The sequence below is a fragment of the Coturnix japonica genome, chromosome 5 (assembly GCF_001577835.2).
Source record: "Coturnix japonica isolate 7356 chromosome 5, Coturnix japonica 2.1, whole genome shotgun sequence".
NCBI lineage: Eukaryota > Metazoa > Chordata > Aves > Galliformes > Phasianidae > Coturnix > Coturnix japonica.
In genome coordinates, this window is record NC_029520.1 from 8,712,485 (window position 1) to 8,731,767 (window position 19,283).

The 19,283-nt window shown below is 49.7% G+C and overlaps 1 protein-coding gene across 4 annotated transcripts in view; it reads left to right on the plus strand.

Moving 5' to 3' along the window:
- The first annotated feature begins 1,330 nt into the window (after positions 1-1,330).
- The window catches only part of LOC107314490 (ras association domain-containing protein 7), a 38,069-nt gene continuing 20,116 nt past the window's right edge, over positions 1,331-19,283 (plus strand). For 2 of the 4 annotated variants that reach the window (XM_015863730.2, XM_032445029.1), the window contains exons 1-3: positions 1,331-7,951; positions 13,957-16,125; positions 16,707-16,740. The gene's annotated coding sequence lies outside the window, so the exon portion shown is untranslated. Of the gene's footprint in view, positions 7,952-13,956; positions 16,126-16,706; positions 16,741-18,414; positions 18,474-19,283 lie in introns of those variants that run through there. The other 2 variants (XM_015863732.2, XM_015863729.2) reach the window with 2 other exon arrangements.

Here is a 19,283-nt window from a genome sequence, read left to right on the forward strand (position 1 = left end):
ACACGCAGGTGGCGATAAGGGCTTTCCAATGTGTCAGACCTGAGTGGAGAAGAGGTGGAGCTGGGCAGATAGCTCTTGGACAAGGGGCTTGTGTGATTTGCAGGGGAAGATAAGGAAATGAGGGAACATTCAGGGAGGTCTCAGCTCCCAGTAATTATTTACACTCAGACAATATGCGTTCTGTACTATGGATACCTCCTCTGTTTGTCCTGATGGTGTCCAAAGGTCTTACAGTTCTTGGCTTCTTCTGTAGCTTCACTTATCTGGGATTAGAGAGAGTGGAGAAGGTAGGAATTGTGTTGAAAGGCCTTATAGAATCTTGGGTGAGAGGTCTTATAGGCCTCTTGGGTGTTGGTGGTTGATGCCCTGTTGGGGCAGCATTTGGACAATACTCTCAGAAACATGGTTTGAATTTTGCATGGTCCTGTGTGGAGCCAGGAGCTGAACTCTATGATCTTTGTGGGTCTCTTCCTACTTGGGGTATCCTGTGGTTCTGCAGAGCTGCCCCTTCATTCTCCAAGGCCTGCACGTGTCTTGGCAGGGATTCCGGGATGCCGGTAGGTTTTGCTTGGTTGCTTTTAATGGGCACCGGGGCTGTTCCCTGCCACGTACAATTTATTCATGTTCTGGATCACAGGGCTTGAATGGTCTTTCATATTTCCAGTGCCCCATCCTCAGCCTCATTCGCAGGGTGATTCACAGGGTGAAAATCAGGTTGATCTGGGGTGAGAGACCCAGAATGTCCTGATCCTAACCAGCACTAAAAGAAACCACTGTCATGATGGGCACGTGCAGCTTTGGGTCCTGCTCTCATCACCCCACATCCTGCTGCAAGCAGCACCCTGCTGCTGGCTGTGGGGCAGACTTCGTGCTGGCTGCACCACTACTCTTAAGGACAAAATCTGGGAAGGGAAGCAGTCACTGGGTGAGCAATTAGCACACTCAGATGGCTGAAGAAGGCTCACAGGAGCCTCGTATTGGCTGCCTGCTTTGAGAAGATTCTGCTTTGGTCAGGGAGTGCAGGAGCTGGCTCTGTGCTCGCTATGCTGGCACCCTGCAGAGCAGACCCTAACACCACCCTGTCACCCTAATCCTGTCACCATAACCCCAAACAAACCTTGACCCTGTGTCGTGTCCAGTTACAGCCATCAGCAAGTGCCCAGAGAACACTGAGCCAGGGTGAGTAATGTCTCCTTCTTATCTCGTTATCTCTGCAGATATGTACCTGTTGCACAGGATGAGCAACAATCAAAACTTGCCCCAAATGTTCACTCAGCCTCCAGCAACTGGTACTTCAGAGGCATTTAATTTTTGGAGTTAAATCTTTGAAATGGACACCATGTTCACCTGCACCGTGCCACTCCTCCCACCCTGATTCCCATTGGATCGGATGGAGAGAAGAGTTCCGTGACCCCAGCTCAGCCCTGCAGCATCCCGCCTTTTCCTTGTTTGTTTTTCTCCCCTTTGGAGCTATTCTTTACCTCCCATATGCTGTAATAATTACAAGTGATAACTCAACAGCTGCTCTGCTATTCCAGGCTCCGCAGAGCCACGCGCCTCCGCCTTCCCTCCCTCCCACGGTGCCGGGTCAGCGTCTTGGCTCCAGCATTCAGGGATTCCTGTAATTTCTTTGACTCCAGAGAATCTGGGCCTGATTCCCCTCCATCACCATCTGTCTCCTGCCCGCCCCAGCAGTGCCAAGGGGGCTGGGACTGCAGCATCCATCTGTTACCATGGAGAGGGACGGAGCAGGCAGGATGCGGCCCTGCAGTGCCTCCAGATGGGCACCTCTGAGTTAGAGCCCTGCAAGAGCTTCCTAGGGGACAAGGAGGTGTCCGGTGGTGGCACAACCCCTGAGCTGTCCAAATCTTAAGCAGCAGATGGGTGCCATGATTTGCACCCTCCAGCCCTTTTGCTGCCTCAGGCATGTGTGGCAGATGCCACCATCACAGCTGGGCTTTCTCCACCCCTCAGAGCTGGCACTGAGGGTGAATCCATGCAGCAGCACCAGTGCTAAAGGGGTTGCACTGGAAAAGCTCTTTGTGTTCAGCTTATTCATAGCTGAGCAGAGCAGGGCTGGGAAGCATGTGTGCTGCTTGGTGGTGAGCACCACAGCTGCAAACCAGGCTGGTGACTGTGTCTTGTGCTAACCCAGGGCTGAACCTGGGAGGCTTTGCTAAGGAGATGGGCAGCGGTGAGCTCAGGATCCAGAGAGCACCAGCCCCTCCTGAAGCATCCATAGAAGGGATAGTGCGATTGGGAGTCCATTGTTGATAGTTGGAGGGGAGAAGGTGCAGGGTCTTATGTTAGCCTGCCCGTGGCACCTGAGGACACCCTGCACCTTCTGCACCTGAATGCTCAGCCACAACCCTTCACCATACGGTGTGCTTCCCCACAGCTCTGCTCACTTTCACGGGTCTCACGCTTTGCTTTGACTCTCCATGAAGCCGGAGCTCTCCCAGCAGAGGTGTCACTGTGGCAGGGCAGACAGAGCACTTGCTGTATTGCAAGCAGATGGGATGGCTCCTGGTCCCTTGCTGAGCTGAACCCCAGGTAACATGCAGCAAAACTGCAGCACTTGTCTGCATCTGAGCTTTGTAGCAGGCTGACTGCAGTGAGCTGCTTGTTGGTTTCCTAGTTTCAGTCTTTTTGATCGTGTGCCACAATTAATCTGATCCCTCAGAGGCGGGATAAGTAGGAGTCAGAAATGAAATTATAATTGTCTGTGCCTTTGGCATGAAGGGAAGGAAGAATTCTGCAGTCTCATCTCTAGGCTGGGAGCTCCAGGAAAAGCCTCCATGGATGTCACAGGGCTGGAAGAATTATCCTGGTGCAGCCAACAGCAGATACAAGTCTAAGGGACAAATGGAAACAGTGGGACCTGGGCCACATCACAGTTCCAGCAGCCAGCCCAGCTGCTTCCTCACCCAGGTGAAGGTGGTGAAGTTTTATGGGCCAGTAGGAGGAGGTGAGCAGAGGGGACATGGAGAGGGGTCACCTCGGGGGTTACACCTGCAAGTAACCCTTCTGATTTGGTCCAACATGACATGATTGGCTCGTGTCACACACCGTGATCAAAAGCACCTTTTCTATAGGACTTCTTTGCTCAACAGCTGTTCTCTGTGCTCTATGCATTCAGCCAGCTCTTCCAGCAAAAGAGTCACGCCTCACCTTCAGTTCTGCTGAATTCTGTTCTGGGTGGTTTGGCAAATTATTTCTCCACTTTCTCAAGGCTGTTTTGAATGGTAACCCCTTCTCAGGTAGGAAAAGTTTATTCTCCTTAAGAGTGGTGATGCATTGGCACAGGCTGCCCAGGGCGGCGATAGTGTCAGTGCCTGGAGATGTTCAAGAACTGTGGAGATGTGGCACCCAGTGTCGTTAACAGTGCAGCATCAGGTGCAATAAAAGCAACCATGAGCCACACCAGTGTTCTCATTAGGAATACAATGCTCCCTTCCATTTAATTAAGGATTATTCTTTTTTATGAATTATAAATTAACCTGAATTAAAGGAGCATTTATTCCTAATGAGAGTGTGTATGAGAAGATTTCATGTGGTTCCACTAATTTAATCTAAATTTTCCCTCTTAATTATTTTGGATTAATTTTTCAAGAGCGCACACAGTGCTTTCATTAGTGCAAACATCAGCCAGGCGTGCAACAGGTGCTTTGAAAGGGAAATATTTTTATTCTACAGGCTGCATTCTTGATATAAACACATCCTTTAGGCACCCTGTATGCGTTACTCTCTTCCTCATAGAAGAATAAGCTATGCCAATGCAAAGGGCACTGCTTTCATTTTCCAGGGGCGTTGTTCCACTTTAATTACTCTGACAGATTTGAATCAGTGCAATGCTGAGTGACTGCTGGCCCATGAACTTTCTTTGAAACTCACTAAATGTCTACAAACAGCAGCATCCTTCAGCAAGAAGCAACCCAGGTCTGTCCTTTTGAAGCTGACCTCGCTTCTTGCACTGGAAATCATGGGAGCAGGCCAATCCCCTCTAGCCTTCTCTTGGCCATGTGTGACTTTGCAGTCATAAGTCATGTCTTTTCCATGCTGACATGTACAACTCATACTTGTAGGGAAGCTGTTCCAGACCTTTGACAGCTCCTTGCTCCCTCTCTGTGTTGTTCTGTTAGTTTGGCTTTGAGGATGCAGAAGGGGGGCCTTCAGGAAAATAGGATGCCTGCAGAGCACATCTACCCCACAGCTCCTTTCTTTTGCTTTGATCCTTGGCAAAATGCACTGGCAAGATAACACAGAATAGCAAGCAAACAAATCTTGCTGAGATCAGCTCTCTCACAGCACAATGCATGGGATTAAGTGAGTGATGGGCTCAAACTTCAAACTTCTTTGAGGACATTCAGCCTGCTATAATAGCGAGGATTGACAGCACAGTTTGGGTCCTGAGATGAACTTTGCTGCAGGTAAGGCTGTAATGTGACTCTGCTTTGACAAGTAATTCTAAATTCAAAAACCAATCATTTTGCAACAACTTTTCCTTCCTTTTGGCCCTGCCACAAATCTGCTCTCCCCACTCCATTCTCATCTTTCCTTTGGCAGCTAAACCCATTATCTTTATTGTTTCTGGGCTTGGCTTCTTCCTGTTAGATCTCCTAATTGGATTTTTGCTCTCCAATCCCTTTAGTCTCTTCTGTGCTTCTATAAAACCCTTTAACCCTTCAGCATCCCTCTGCCTTGTTAATCCATTGCCCCGAATGCTTCTGTTTCACTCCCTCTCAGCAGCATCTCACGTTCCCCACTGTAAATAACTGAGCTGATGTCTGACAACCCTTCAGCAAACCCAAAGCCTATTCTACTCCCCTCCAGGACATGTGGGGCCACCTGTTTTCCCTCTTCTTTCCTTCTCTAAACCTGACCAAGTCTGGACCAATATTTCTAGCAGAATGTACTGACTTGAGGTATCACAGCTGAAGTCATCCTGAAGCTGGAGGTTTTCTACCCAAAATCAAGCCTGGTGGCAGTGGATCATGATCTCTTCTCAGCAGGATGCTGAGGCATGAGCACAAAAGGAGAAAAAGGCAAAGATATGGTACTAAGGTCCCCACCATCTGGACTTTCAACCCAGGCCCAGGTATCTGAAGAATATATATTATAAGAAAGAAAAGTATGTGGAAGAAGGGATTATACAGACTAGGGACCTAGGGTGAGAGGTAATGGCCTTACATTGCACCAGGGGAGGTTCAGGTTGGATATTAGGAAAACTTTATTCCCTGAAGGAGTGGTGATGCATTGAAACAAACTGCCCGGGGAGGTGGTGGAGTCACCTTCCCTGGAAGTGTTCAAGAAAGGGGTAGATGTGGCACTGTAAGGTATATAGTCAGTGGACGTGGTGGGAGGTTGGTTGAGGGGTAGACTTGCTGATCTTAGTGGTATTTTCCAGCCTTAATGGTTCTGTGATTCTATGATTGTGTTGGCCAGGAGTGGATGATATGGGGAGTGTACAGAGATGGGCATGAGTTTGTTGGAGGTGTTAAACATGACAGCAACAATTTCTGCCCTTGGACTCATGGCACATCAGGCCAGGGTGATTTTATTGCTTCTCCTTAGAAGCTGACTCAGAATAATGGATCTCCTAGGAGGGATTGAGCGAGTCCCTGCATTTTGTGGATGATGTTACTACACAAGTTTGAATGGATGGAGCGGTTCTGAATTGCTCCACATAAACATGCACTAAATGAGGAATTGAATCAATACATGCTGGGCCTTTTTCCAGACCCAGAGGGAGACCAGGCCCTCCTGGAATGGCTGATTTATTTCTGACTCCCTGCTTTGGTAATGGCTGGCTGGGGACTTGGGGCTGCTCTCAAAGAAGAAACCAATTCAAGAGAAAACACTCAACCAGACACAGCTCTATCAGTGTGTGGGGTGTTGCATGGCTGAGGATGAGACATCAGCACTGACAAAAACAGGCAGAGTAGACCTGAAAAAGCAAGAAGGGATGAATGCTGGCTGCTTCCCCCCATGCTCCTGTAGTGCTGTGGTTCTGCCTCATCACTGACCCCAGCCCTGTAATTGGGATGATGCACCTAATGGAGGCCTGAATGATTTCTTTCTGGAAACAAAAAACACCCTCCAGCTTTCCATGAATGTCATGTCCCTTCTTCCCCTCCGCTCACTCGATGGAGAAATCTGTGTCCAAGATTCGCAGTCAGGTCCTACCAGCAGCATTTGGGGCTCCTTTAAAACTGATGCCAGTGGAGAGCAGAGGAGCACTGGAGCATCTGAGCAACATCTCATTAATTAGCTACACTGGCACAGCTAATTAATGGAGTGAGATGAGTGTTTGGAGATGGTATAATGGAGGGGTGAGTCAGGCACAGCCCTACACATCACTGATCCCATGGTTCCTCCCTCCACTGCACTCAGCCCATATCTCAGCTTCTCTCCTGGGAGTTGGAAAGTTCCCCTGGCTTCTGTGGGGATGGACATGTGAGCAGCACCTCATCTTGTGGCCATCAGGCTGATGCCAAGAGCTCAGGACTGTTCCATCTCTGGTTCATGCCTTGATCATAGAACATTTGAGCTGGAAGTGACCCTAAAAGGTCATCTAGTCTAAATCACCTGAAATGAGCAGGGACACCCACCCTTGATCAGGTGCTAAAAGCCACATCCAGCCTGACCCTGGGTGTCTCCAGGAACAGGACACCTATCAATAATGACACTGATTATTGTCACACCCTTTGTGACAAGGATTTCTCACCCAGAGACCCCAGATCAATGTCACAAACATCAAGCAGCCTCACAAAGTTAGTTCTGATTAGTTCTGACCTTGGGCTGAAGAGATGACCTGCATGTGAAGGGATGACCTGGAGGTGTAGGATTATCATAGCAGCCCATGGGCTGGACATTAGAGAGAGGGGAAGGGCCATGCCTGTTACACTGATCATTTTTCACTCTTTAAATGGGAATGTGTAGCACAGGTTGTCTATTAAAAAAGGAAACAAACACCAAAGTCCTGCATCATGCAGTGTTCAAGTTTACGGTTCCATAAGGCACCTTACAGCATTACAGGCTTTTTGCCTGTAAGACTCTGCTACAAGCAGGAATAAGCACAGCTCTCCACATCTCCCAGCACTGCTGGTGAACCAGCAAATGGCCTAAAGCTCTACCTCAGCAAGTCAGGACTTCACCTTTAAGCAACTTGTCCTTCCTGGTGTCATATGGAATAAGCACTGCCTGCTGCTCACTAACAGCATGGGATTTTATTTGACTGGGATCATGTTTTATAACAGCCCTGCTCAGTTTGCATGTTTGCAGCAAGTAATCACTCCGGGGCTAATAGCGAATTCACTCCCAGATGCTTAATGATGGTATTTACTGGTGACTGCAGAAAGTAGCTGTTTTAGGTCTGCAGTGATGATGTGGTGATTAGGGTGAGTTAATTGGACACAGGACAACTGGGTAATTGCTAGAGATGAGGCAGTGAACTCCCAGGTAATTGCACCTTCCCCAGAGGTGTGCTGCTATTAGCAGTGTTACAAAGGCAAACTTGGGAGGTGATGACAGGGGAGTCATTGTTTCTACGTGGCAGTGCTGAATCAGGGCCAGGAAATTACCCCTTCTCCTTACTAAGAAAAATAACTCTTAATCTGTTTGTTTTCCTCTTGCTTTCTTACAGGAGAGATGCACTTGTTGTAAGAGCTGTGTGTCTGTCAGCCCGTGCCTTCTCTTCATAGTCTTCTTTTCCTTCTTTTCAAACTCTTAAAAAAGATGTATTCTGCTCCAGGACACTTACAAGCATCCTGAGAAGAGGAAGGGGAAGCAGAGCCTGATGTTGTGCCCTCCAGGTGGCACGACCCAAGGTCTGCTGGACACTAGTGGAATCCAGGGGAGGTGATTTGACAGAGCTCATTCAGCAGAAGCTCCTGCCTTCTTCATAGCAGTGCCCGTCCTGCGTCCTACAAGAGCAGACATCATTAATGAGGTAATTAAAAGCAGGCATTCATTTTCCTTTTAACAAATGTGGGATCTGAGGGAGTTTGTGTGGTCACTTTATTGGAGCCCTGGTGGCCCTTCGGCAAGATTTGCAGGTGCCAGCCATCTCCACACGTGTTTGGGCTCTGTGGGACATTGCTCATTGAACAGATCTGCATTTGGGAGGCCTCACCCAGCCCTGGTCCTCCTTGCTGGGGCTGGGAATGCCCTGCTTAAGTGGCTCATTATCCATCTGCTAGGGCCTTGTCGTTTGGCTTTATTAAGAGACAAAGACGTGCAGTGTGTCCTTCTCTCCTTTTTAATGAGCTCTCCTCTCCCTGTTTAGTGAGAGAGAAAAACAGCAGCAAAAAATAGCACAGCAATCTTTAGCACAAGGTTGTCCTGGCAATGGGGAGAACTTGTGGCCCAGTGATGAGATAGGGCCTTTGGCAAGCTGGGAGTGCCAACCATAGAGTTACACAAATTTTATGCAACAGATTTTCCTGAGTTTAAATCAATACAAACAGAAGCACTGGCACGGGTGACGTGGCTTCATTAATAAGTCCAGAGCTGCTCCACGACAAGGTTTATAGATGGGATGAGCAGTTTAAGCAGTTTGCACCCCCAGCCTGATCTATGTGCTCATCCCCGCACCCTTTCTATGTTGGCACAGGATAGCTCCCAGTTCATGGATGGACTCCTTTCTCTCTTCTATATGATGCTGTTAAGGTGCATGTGTGCTACTTTTCTACATTAATGAAAAATAAAACTGTGTATGTATTTGCATGACAATACTTCAGGCTGGTTAACTAGTGCCATGCTGCAGCAAGGTCCTTGAAATGACAGGGCAAAGCTCCTCTGTGCTATTTTCAAGCCTTGGAGGCAACAAGTTGCCTGAGCACAGGTCTGAAAGGCTGAGCATCCAAAACTATTTAGCTTCTCTTCACCCCTTTCCATTCTCTTTACAGTACAGGGATATAATACCTTTGTCGTGTGAGGGCATGGGAGAAACTTGCAAAACACCTGCTGAAGTGCTTTGAAGATGAAAAGCCATACGTGCAATGATAGTTTAGATTGTGTGAACAATCTAAACAGACTTGGCTATAAATCTTGTGTGTTAAATGAGGGACGAGGTGGTGGGTGGCACCCTCCCCTAATTACAAGGCTCATCGCCCACTCCTGTCCCAGCATAGCATCCTCTTGGCTGGAGAATGGCTGACACTGACACCTGGGCAGAGGACAAACTTGTTGTGCAAGTCAGCTGGAGAGGCAGGAAATATCCTCTGGGAGGAAGTGGGTGCCCACAGTGGGTCAGAAGTGATCCCCTCCATGCCATGTGCTGCATCACCCAGGCGTGGGGACAAAGCATAACACTCAGGCCATGGGAGAGATTAGCAAAGGGAGAAGCCGGTAGGTAGCTCCTCTTTACATACACCTCTGTTTTGACACAGTTGTTCTCAACAGTCACTGGCAGAGCTTTCTGTGTATCCTGTCCCCAAGCTCTCATCCTGGCTCTGAACCCACCATTCCTGCCATGTCTCCTCCCTGTTCTTGTGTGGTGAGTTTCTCCAAGAGATTTCTCTGTGAGCTTAGGGGTCCCATGCAACAGAATCATAGAATGATTCAGGTTGGAAGGAACCTTACAGCCCACCCAGTTCCATGGACAGAGCTGCCGCACACCAGCTCAGGCTGCCCAGGGCCCCATCCAGCCTGGTCTTGAGCACCTCCAGGAATGGGGCACCCACAGCTCTCTGGGCATCTGTACCAGTGCCTCACCACTCTCTGAGCAAAGGATTTTCCCCTAACATCCAGCCAAGCTGGGAGGAAGTGTTGGTCTGCCTGAGGGTAGAAAGGCTCTACAGAGGGATCCAGACAGGCTGCACTGATGCTCTCTGATAACTGATTCTGGGGGGTAGAAGCTCCGGTGCTACCTTGGTGGTCTTGTCAGCCAGAATAGACCTCTAAAATCCATACCAAGAGGGAGAGAACCGACCATACCATTCAAAAGAAGCACAGCCCCAGAGAGCAGTGCAAGATTCAAGAAGTAAATAGCAGGTGCTCTGCTTTTGCAGTTTCTGGGTCACACTTCTGATGTGCCTTCACAACAGTGGGAGGTGAAACCTGCCGGTGCATATACGTGCCAGGAGAAGCGAGATGCCCATGGAGCTGTACTTGTGGGGCGATTGGACTCTCCTGGGAACAGCCCTGCTGGGTGCCTTCAGCCTTTTGCTCAGTGCTCATGGCTTTCTGTTCCCTGCTGCTCCATGCGTTTTGCATGCACTTATGACCTTGTTCTAAATATAAGATTTTGCACGCACAGCACACTCTGAGGAGCACCTGAAGTAGGTTTGCTTGGCCTGGCACCTGTTTTGGCACCGGCAAGACTTTTTTTCTATGGAAAATGTTATTTTTCCAACCAAGACTCGAAATACATTTCCAAGCTTCCAACACCCTTTTTTTCCCCCAAAACAATCTTCACTTTTCCCTTGCAGCCAGGACGCAGCATCAGCCTCTTGAAAACCGGGCCTCTTCAAGTTGTCTGGGGCTGCTTTGAATCACTAATTGCTTCTGAATACATAGGCCAAGCGTTTTATCACTTAAAACTCCCGTAGCAATGCAAATGTATACAGCTGAGAAGCCTCTTTCCATGCATGGTGGGGATTGGTATAGATAAGGATTAAAATGGAAACAAATTCAGCCCTGGGGGTCCTCTTTGTTCCTCCCTGCACTCGCTGGGGTTGCCAGGGCTACATTTGTTCCCTCATCTTTTTGGTGGGGCTCCAGAGCTCCTTGAATGCAAACGAAAGACCCAGAGAGGCTGCAGAGGGCTGGATTAGGCCCTAGGTACTGGCATATTTCATCACCCGTGGTGCTGGCTGAGAGTCCCTCATTGTGGGCAGCACACTCCCAGCTTCATCCTGGCTGAAGTTTGGGTTATTTTCAGCTTTCTCTGAATGCCAGCCATGTTTCCCAGGCGTCTGGCTGCCTGTGGGATAAGGGGAGGTGAGCAGGAGCCATCGGGGAGCTGCTGGGAGGTGCCAGTGTCAAGGGGAGATGCTGTCACAGCATGTCTTGCTCATGTCCTTGAATGCATTTTGGGGCTTGTGAGATTAAGGACACCTTGCAAAGTCTCATCTGCACTCGCTTGCCACTTCTTTAAGTAACCTCCAGCCTAAAGGTGAGTCGGGGTGGAAAATCAAGGTGAGCACAGGCAGCCGAAAGCCTCCTTTTCTCTGAAGTTGCCTGTTGTTAGGTCTGCCTGCTGTACAGCCACGTGCCGGGGGTGGCTGTGCTCAAACACTGCCAAGAGCTCAGTATTAGGGAAGTGAAAGCCAACTTACTCACTTTCCAATAGAGGGGAAGATACATGCTGAATGTGCATCTGTTGGATGGTATTTCTATTTCAGGAATGCTGGTAACATACAAAATGGAAAAGTGACTTTGCTCGATTTATGTACTTCACAGAAAACCTTGGGTTAAGAAGACAGGGGTGCTCTGTAGCCATCAGGTGCCATTTATTCTCAGCATAGTAGGTGATAAAATCTATTATATCCCTGGCTTTCCACATGAATTCCTGTTGACTGAGACACATTACTTGACCTACTCGAGTACTGTGGACATGGAGAGCCAATAAAGTATCCTGACAAATATCTTCATGTAAAATCAATAGCAAATAGAAATCAGTCCTGTGAGGGTGATAGCCATTTATCTTTAAAATTAAAAGAAAAACCACAAATCTTTGTTGGTGAATGGGGAAAAAGTATCTCTGCTCCTCTCTAACTACTAATGTATTAGGATTTCCGTATTTCAATTGCATATGAGGCACTTATAGGACTTAAAGTAGCTAAAAGGTACTTATTATCTTCATTGCACTTACACAAGAGACAGCCCTTACAGTATAAACAAGCCTCTGGCCAAAGGAGGTGAATGGAAACACTCTTCTTCCCACGTAATGGATGGGAGAGTTAAAAACTCATTGCCCAGGACTGCATTAAAAGATGAGTCCAAACTCACCTGTGATTGTCCTGTTGAACTAAAGTCTGTATGCATGCTCTGGTTGCTTGCAACAGTGTGGCATGGTAGTGATGGGTCAGTAATTGGACTTGATGGTTTTAGAGGTATTTTCCAACCTTAATGATTCTGTGCTTCTACCCCCAGCATTGCAAGGACATGGAGGAGTGGTTGATGTGGGTCTGGCTGTGGCTATTTACAGGGATTTATGTCAATACAAGCTGACAAGTGGCCACTAAAGTGCAGCAAATGGGCTGGGAAAAAGTAGGAAAAGGTGGCTGAAAGGGTGGAAGTCGTGCTCCTCCCCAGCTGCTCCTGCAGGCTTGGGTGCCCTCTCTGTGCAAACAGAGGCAGGGAAGCCAGAACAGGAAAAACCTGCTGGTGCAAGGCCGGGTTCACATTACCCAAGCTGTTCTAAATCAGGTCACATTCGCTTTGGTTTCAAAGCAGCTGGGCTGGGGAAGGCAGAGATGGCCAAACAACTTAAAGACAGCTTTCAGACCAAGTCTGACCTGGGCAGAAAGCATGGGAAAGCAGGCATACGTTCGAGTTCCTGCATGCCTCTATCTGCCTCCCTGCACCTTAACCTATTTCCAGTGCAAGGTCTGGCCGGTGATTTCAGCCTTTCTGAGCAAACGCTTTTTGTTTCATGTTTGCCAGGGGCACAAACACACACACAGGTATTTATCCCAGCCCAGCTGTGAGGTGAGACTCACAAAGGTCAGGATAACCTCTGTACACTCACACTTCCTTAACTGCAAAAGGCATTCAAGAAGATGGTGGAGCCAGTTTGTCGTGTGCTTGCTCCAGGCAGGGGCCTGCTTCTAGGGATAGTTCAGTGCAAAGAAATGACCTCTTGCCTGCCCTAGCTGCTGCAGAGGGGAGCTGTGGGAAGCTGTGCAGGTAGGAGCTGCCCCTCTGCAGCAGCTGATGGCCGGCTGCAGCACGCTTCTCCTCCTCACCAGAAGCTGGGCCAGATGGTTCATCCTCATCTGATTTATTTATGGGGTTATTATAGCCCTTCTGAAGGCAGCGCTCAGCCTTCCACTGGTCGAGGTTCTGCATCACAGAGAGGCTGCGTGGTTGCTGCAGCAATGCTGTGCAGGCTCTGCTCTTGGGAAGAAGGAGGAAAAAGAAGCTAACAGAGCTGGAGATCAGGTTGTCCAGGACTGATGGCTGTATCTGCTTGAGATGCAGTAATAACAATAATTTATCTTTTAATCACAATAATTCATCACAATTCCTTGCAGCTGCCTCATGAATCCTTGCTGCCTATCTTGCTCTTCTCATTCAGAGATCTGAAAGCACTCGATAAACATTAATTAATAATTCCTCCACACCCCTGCAAGCAAAGTAAACATTATGCCCATTCTGCAGCTAGGGAAGCTGAGCTCACGTAAGGAGATAATGACCGAGCAGGGACATAGCACAGTGGGCCAAGCCCTCATCCTCGAACACGTGCAAACTGCGAGTGGTTTTCCAGCAGCAGGAAAGAAACAGGGAAGGTGAGGGCTCACCCTGTACTGGAGATGTCTACACTGCAGTGACCATTGCTACCTCTGGGCCTCCAATCACTGGGGCAAGCACCTGACAGTGTGAAGCACCTGTCATTGTTCACGGTGGGACTCTCCCTTTTTTAATGACTATGTTAATGACCCTAATCTGCTAGTGTGGATGTGGTTAATCCCACAGAAAGGCAGAAGTTCACAGACTGTTCTTGTTCTGCCTCCTCATGTGTCACTTCACATCCTATCCTAACCTAACTGTCCCCTGCCCAGCCCTGTGACCATCTGATTGCACTGTGCCAAGGACAGGCAGCAGGCTCCAGCCCTTTTGGCACAGCAGTACCCAAGATAGGGCAGTAACAAGCCAGGCCAGGGCCCACCAGCCCTTGGGGGAGTGACACAGGAGCTGCCATCCTGAAACAAGACACACACTTGGGGTGAAATCTCTGCTGTGTGTGTGGGGCCCCAAAGCAGCCTAGCGGGAGTTTTTTTTTTCCAGGAGCAGACTGTTGACTTTCGGAAGCCAAAGGGATCCCAGCATCAGAGCAGGAGGAGGGTTGCGTTTCATAGACGAGTCACGGTGTATTAAATGTAAATGAATCTGCGGCTTGATGGACAAATCAGATCAACGCTGAGAAACCCAGCTCACGGCAGGGGATGGATTTGTAATGGGTAATAGAGCATCGGTGCACCAATAGGGATGAATGGCCAGAGAGGGAGGCAGCCAGGGCTGTGCTGCCTGCAGCACTGCAAGAAAGAGACATCGCGGGCTCTGAGAAGGGAGGTCAGGCTGGATAAACAGTGGCCCTGTCCCCATCAGAGAATCACTGAGGCATGAAGAAAAACTTTAACAGCTGCAATGCTGCTTTTGAACCTCCTAGTAAAAGGGGGGTCGCAAGGTCAAAACTTTCAATGCCTCTGGGAAGGAGGGAACGTTTCCCGGCAAGGCTTTGAAAGCCCCTCACTAAATTAGCATGACCACACTGCTAAATGCTTGGGAAACCCGGACTGCTCGGGTCGCAGGCTCCCCCAGAAGCGGGGAGGCAAAGAGCTGCTGCATTCCCATGCTCAATGACATAATTAATGGGGCTATTTCCTAGGCGAAGGCAGATATTGAGAATCCTATCCAGCACCTGGACGGGAAATAAAAGCCCATTGGACGTGCTCTGTGCATCCTTTCTCCCCCACCTTACCTCCTGACAACACCGGCCTTTCTCCTTTCTGTTTCTACCTCCTGTTTTCGATCTCTTCCTTTCTACTCACCATCTTCTTGGCCTTCTTCTCTGCTGTTCCCAGTGTCATGCAGCTCAGCTCACTGTTGCAGCAATGAGCTCTGGTATGTGTGCACAGGGGTAAGAGATGCTGGCACAAGCCAGAGCACTACTCACCCTCAGCTGTACATGGGGACCATACCCCTCAGCTGGATGGGAAATCAGGAGCTGCAGCCTACCAGACTCACTTCTTTCTACGTTTATTGCTTCTTTTATGAGAGCACTGATCCACATTCTGAGCTATTTACCTCCACTTTGAATGCAGATTTTACTAGTAGATTTTCCAAGAGCTAGACAGCAGACAACGCATGTTTCTGCTGGATGGTGCTAGGAGGGACCCTGGGATTTCTGGCTGTTATCTCACCGCCTCCTTTTTCCCAGCACTGCCTCTGCACTCAGCACCCATTCACCTGTGCTGTGGGTTTCCTGGGCGCAGCTTTTTGTGAGAACCTTTGCACATCATCACCTTCACCACTCCCACTGCTGCAGGTGCAGAAAGCAGATCGGCACACACAGACACAGCAGCTGCTGTTATTGCTTTTGGAAAAGAGCTGTACGTCTACAAGGTACAATCCAAATATGTTAGAAAACCAGTGTAGCCCTGCAGCCATCAGTGCTGCTGTCTGGAGCTGCAATCCTGCAGGCTGCTATTGAGCGTCCCTTTTCCTATTGCAGTTGCAGAAGACAAGGGCTCAGCAGATTTCCAGAATGGCTGCAAAAGCAGAATGAGTACTTCATTGAATGAAGCAGGCTGGGAGATATCTAACATTATAGAAGACTTGTTCTTAAAAGAGAAAGGCCAGAATTCTGGAAGGATCCAGGAGTTGTCCCGGCATTCCTGACCCAAGCCAAGTAGGGCTAAGGTGGGAAGAGCGGGATCTGGTTCTTGGTGCACTGCAAAGCTCTGCAGCTCCAAGCCTTATTTCAGCTCCACTGTGATGCTGCGGTATCTTTACTTTTCATTCCTCTTGTTGTCCTAGAAACAGAGCAAAAAATTCTTCCAGGCAGGCCCTTTTGTTACACTCAAGGCAGCATCTTGTCTCTCAGCAAAAAAAAATAAAAAATGCACTATTACATAATAAAATCCTTGGGAGAAAAATAACATCGGGTTCAAAGCATTCTAAAGGAACATGAAGAAACTTCACACACTCCAAACATTGCTGAAGTCCATCCTGTGCTCCATATCTGAAAGGGCTGGTGGGCAATTCACAGGGTGAGCAACATGGGGGAAAATGGGAAGTGGTCGGGGGGATTTGTGTTCAGTCCTGGCCCTGTAAATCCTGCTTCTCATTCATTCTTTACTCCCTAACACAGGAAGCAGAAAAGGAATTGTCTTTTGCACTGAGACATCACTGGGTTTTCAGTCAGGTCTTGTGAGCTTGGAGCCTTTAAGGATGGTAAGAATTCCACAGACATCTACAGAAGTTTCCATAGGAGGGCACAGCCTGGCCCAAAGTACAGTCAACCCCAAAGCAAAAGGCACCTGAGCTGCATTTCCCAGGCATGCCCTACCGGCCTTTAGGATAACTGTCACACAATTACAGGCCATGCTTTATTTATGGCCACATCCACGGTCACTGTCCTCCCTTTGGCTTTAGATTACAGCTTTCAAGGGGAGGGGGCTCTGCTGAAAGAGCAAGTCAGTGTACCACATGGCACTGGCACTCTGGGAAAGCTGTTCCCTTACAGGGCTCCCCTGGATCACTGGGATTTTGGAGGAGGTGTATTATCTGAGAAGGAAGGCCTCTTGCTGGGAAAATGCACCCTTCTGCAGGCTGAGCCAGGTGCATCTGTATTTATGGGTTTGGTTTTGGTGCTATAAAGACAAATGAGATTTGGGCTTCCAATGGGGTTAAGTAGCTCAGAGAAGCCATTTTCTCAGGTGTACAGTGAAATCTCACTGCTGGTCTCTAATCATACCTGCTCAGAGCAATGAAAGATTTCTCTCTTTTTTTTTTCTTTCTTATTTTGCATGAAGTTCCTACCTGGGAAGAAAACCCAAAGAAGAAGAGGTGAGCACAAATCCAATACTGTTATTTCTGGGTCCATCCCTGCCAATGGCTCTGGCGCTACCAGTGTCTCAGCTTGAGGAATAGAGCGGCACAGGGTTACTGTCAGAGTTCCAGGGTCTCTCTAGTCCATGAGGAGCTGGAAGAGCAGAGCAGCATGGAACTGAGCCTGGATGCCTTTGTCTGTGCCCTCTGGACACCTCGAGGGGCAGAGGGCAAATATGGATGGGGGACTGCAGTGTCTTTTCAGCTTGGATGTGCAGTATGAGAGGTTGGTTTGTTTCTCACAGCCACAGTTTTACCTTCCCAGAGATTTTCAATCTCTTTGCAAGGTCGTGAAGGTAAAATGCTTTCAAACTGTGAATCTTTTTATTACAAGGCAGGGAAAGGCAACCGTCCTAACTCATGGCGAAGGAACCTCTGCTCAGCTTGTGTCTGATAAGGATCTGGGAAGAGTATCCAAGCTAATAAATAAGATATGTATCTCCCGAGAACAGCTTTTGCTGCTTTCCTATATGAATCCTTGTTCCTTCTGCACTGTGAGCTCTCCAGGGCATGGCCTGTGTTATAGAGTGCCAGCTCCATTATCTGATTGTAGGAGATAATAATTATGAGGAATATGTCAGAACAACAGAAAACTTCATTTAAAAAAGAAGAAAAACAATTAAAGCTGCCGAGTGACAACCACATACCTATGTATTGCATCACGTACTAGTCCCAGCAGCCTCACTGCAGACAGCTGAGCAGTTAAGGGTGTCCTAAGCCTGGTGAGCTCCATGCAAGGTGTGGGTTAGTCCAGGAAGTGTAGGGTAGCACTCACTGCATTACAGCAGCAGGCTGGGGGTGATGGCCTTAAACTGCACGAGGCTAGGTTCAGGTTGAATATCTGGAAAAATTTCTTCTATGAAATAGGGGTGAGGCAGTGGTACAGGCTGCCAAGGGAGGCCACCTCCCACCCCTTCTCCCCCAGCTGCCCGCAGCTCATGGTGAGGTGAGGGGCATGCAGGTGAGTGGCCTCAGTGGGGCCCTGTGTGTTTCCAAAGCCTCCAGGGTGTCGGCAGGCACCTTGCTTTCCCCAAACCTGTCCAACCCGTCTCTCTCCCTGCATGTTTCCTCCTTAGCGTGTGCTTAAAGCTCCAAAGCAGCCAAAATGCAGCAGCCTGCAGTGCTTTCACCCCAGCACTTGCAGGCTCCCTCCTCAGGTCCCAACAGCGATGGCAGCCCCGTGGAAGAGCTTAATCCTCACAAGAGGGTTTAGTTGCCCTGATGAAGAGCTCCATAGGAACACAAGGTATATCTTCGTGACTGTGAGGGTGACTGTGAGAGCACTAGAACAGGCTGCCCATAGAGGTTGTGGGGTCTTCTACTCCAGAGATATTCAAGACCCGCTTGGATGCTTTCCTTTGCAGCCTGATGTAGGGAAGCTGCTTTAGTGGGGCGCTGGACTGGGGGATGCACAGGGGTCCCTTCCAGCCAAGGTGTCCGATGCGATTTTATTGTGATTCAAAACACCTAAATAAATAGATAGATATATAGATAGGCAGATAGATAAATAATAGATCCAGAATTGGAGACCCGGAGGCAGAAGGTGCGTGGGGGGGATGGGAGGGGCTCACCTGGGAGAAGGGCGGAGCTGGGGGCGGTGCCTCCCGAGAGGCGGGGCCGGGGTGCGGCGGGGCTGCGGGGCTGCGGCGGCTCTGCGCTGCGGAGCGGGGCCGAGGGAGGAGCGGCGGCAGGTGAGTGCGCGTTGGGGTCCGTTCCCTTCCATTGCGGCCGGTGGAGCTCACGGGGAGCCGCTGGTTGCCCCGTGGCACCGGGCGGCGGTACGGCCCGTGTCCGCAGCCGGCCGAGCTCCGGGGAGGGTAGAGGGGCCCTTCTGCTGCAGCTACAGCTGCAACTGCGCCGGGGCCGCCGGCAGCCCCGTGGGGTTTGCGGTACCGCGGGGATGGAGCTGGGAAACGGGGCCCTGCTGCCTCACCTCTGTCTCCCTGCTGTCTCCCCGGCCCAGCGGAGCAGGTGGTGCTTGGCTGTGGTCTGCCCCGAAATAAGTTGGGAGCAGTTTCCAGAGCAACTGCAGCTATTTTGGTTGATTTTTCAGCTTGAAGGGGCTGGCTCGGGAAGGCTCTAATCCCATTATTTTGGGGCTGTGGAGTGAAATAAGCGCTCGGCGAGGTCAGTCTCGCAGCGCAGGGAGGCGGGGAGGCCGCGATCTGCTGCTGGGGCCGTGGAAACCGGCGTTTGGGAAGGAGCTGGGGACCTGCGTGTGCTGAGCGTGTGCTGAGCAGCTGGAGCTTGGGGACGGGAGCGTCGGAGCGTGCCTGCTGTCCCCAGCCACAGTGCCACCAGCACAACACGCCTAAAGCCCGCTCCGAAGGGCAGCATTGCAGAGGAACAGCGTCGGGTAAAGCAGCCACTGTGGCTTCGAGGTCTCAGCTGTGCACGTTTGGGGTGTCAGTGCATCCACCGAGAGCAGTGTGCGCGTCTCTCCTCTCCTCTAAAGGGAAGGAAAGGCAGAGATGGCTCCAGATCCCCCAGCAGGGCGTGGA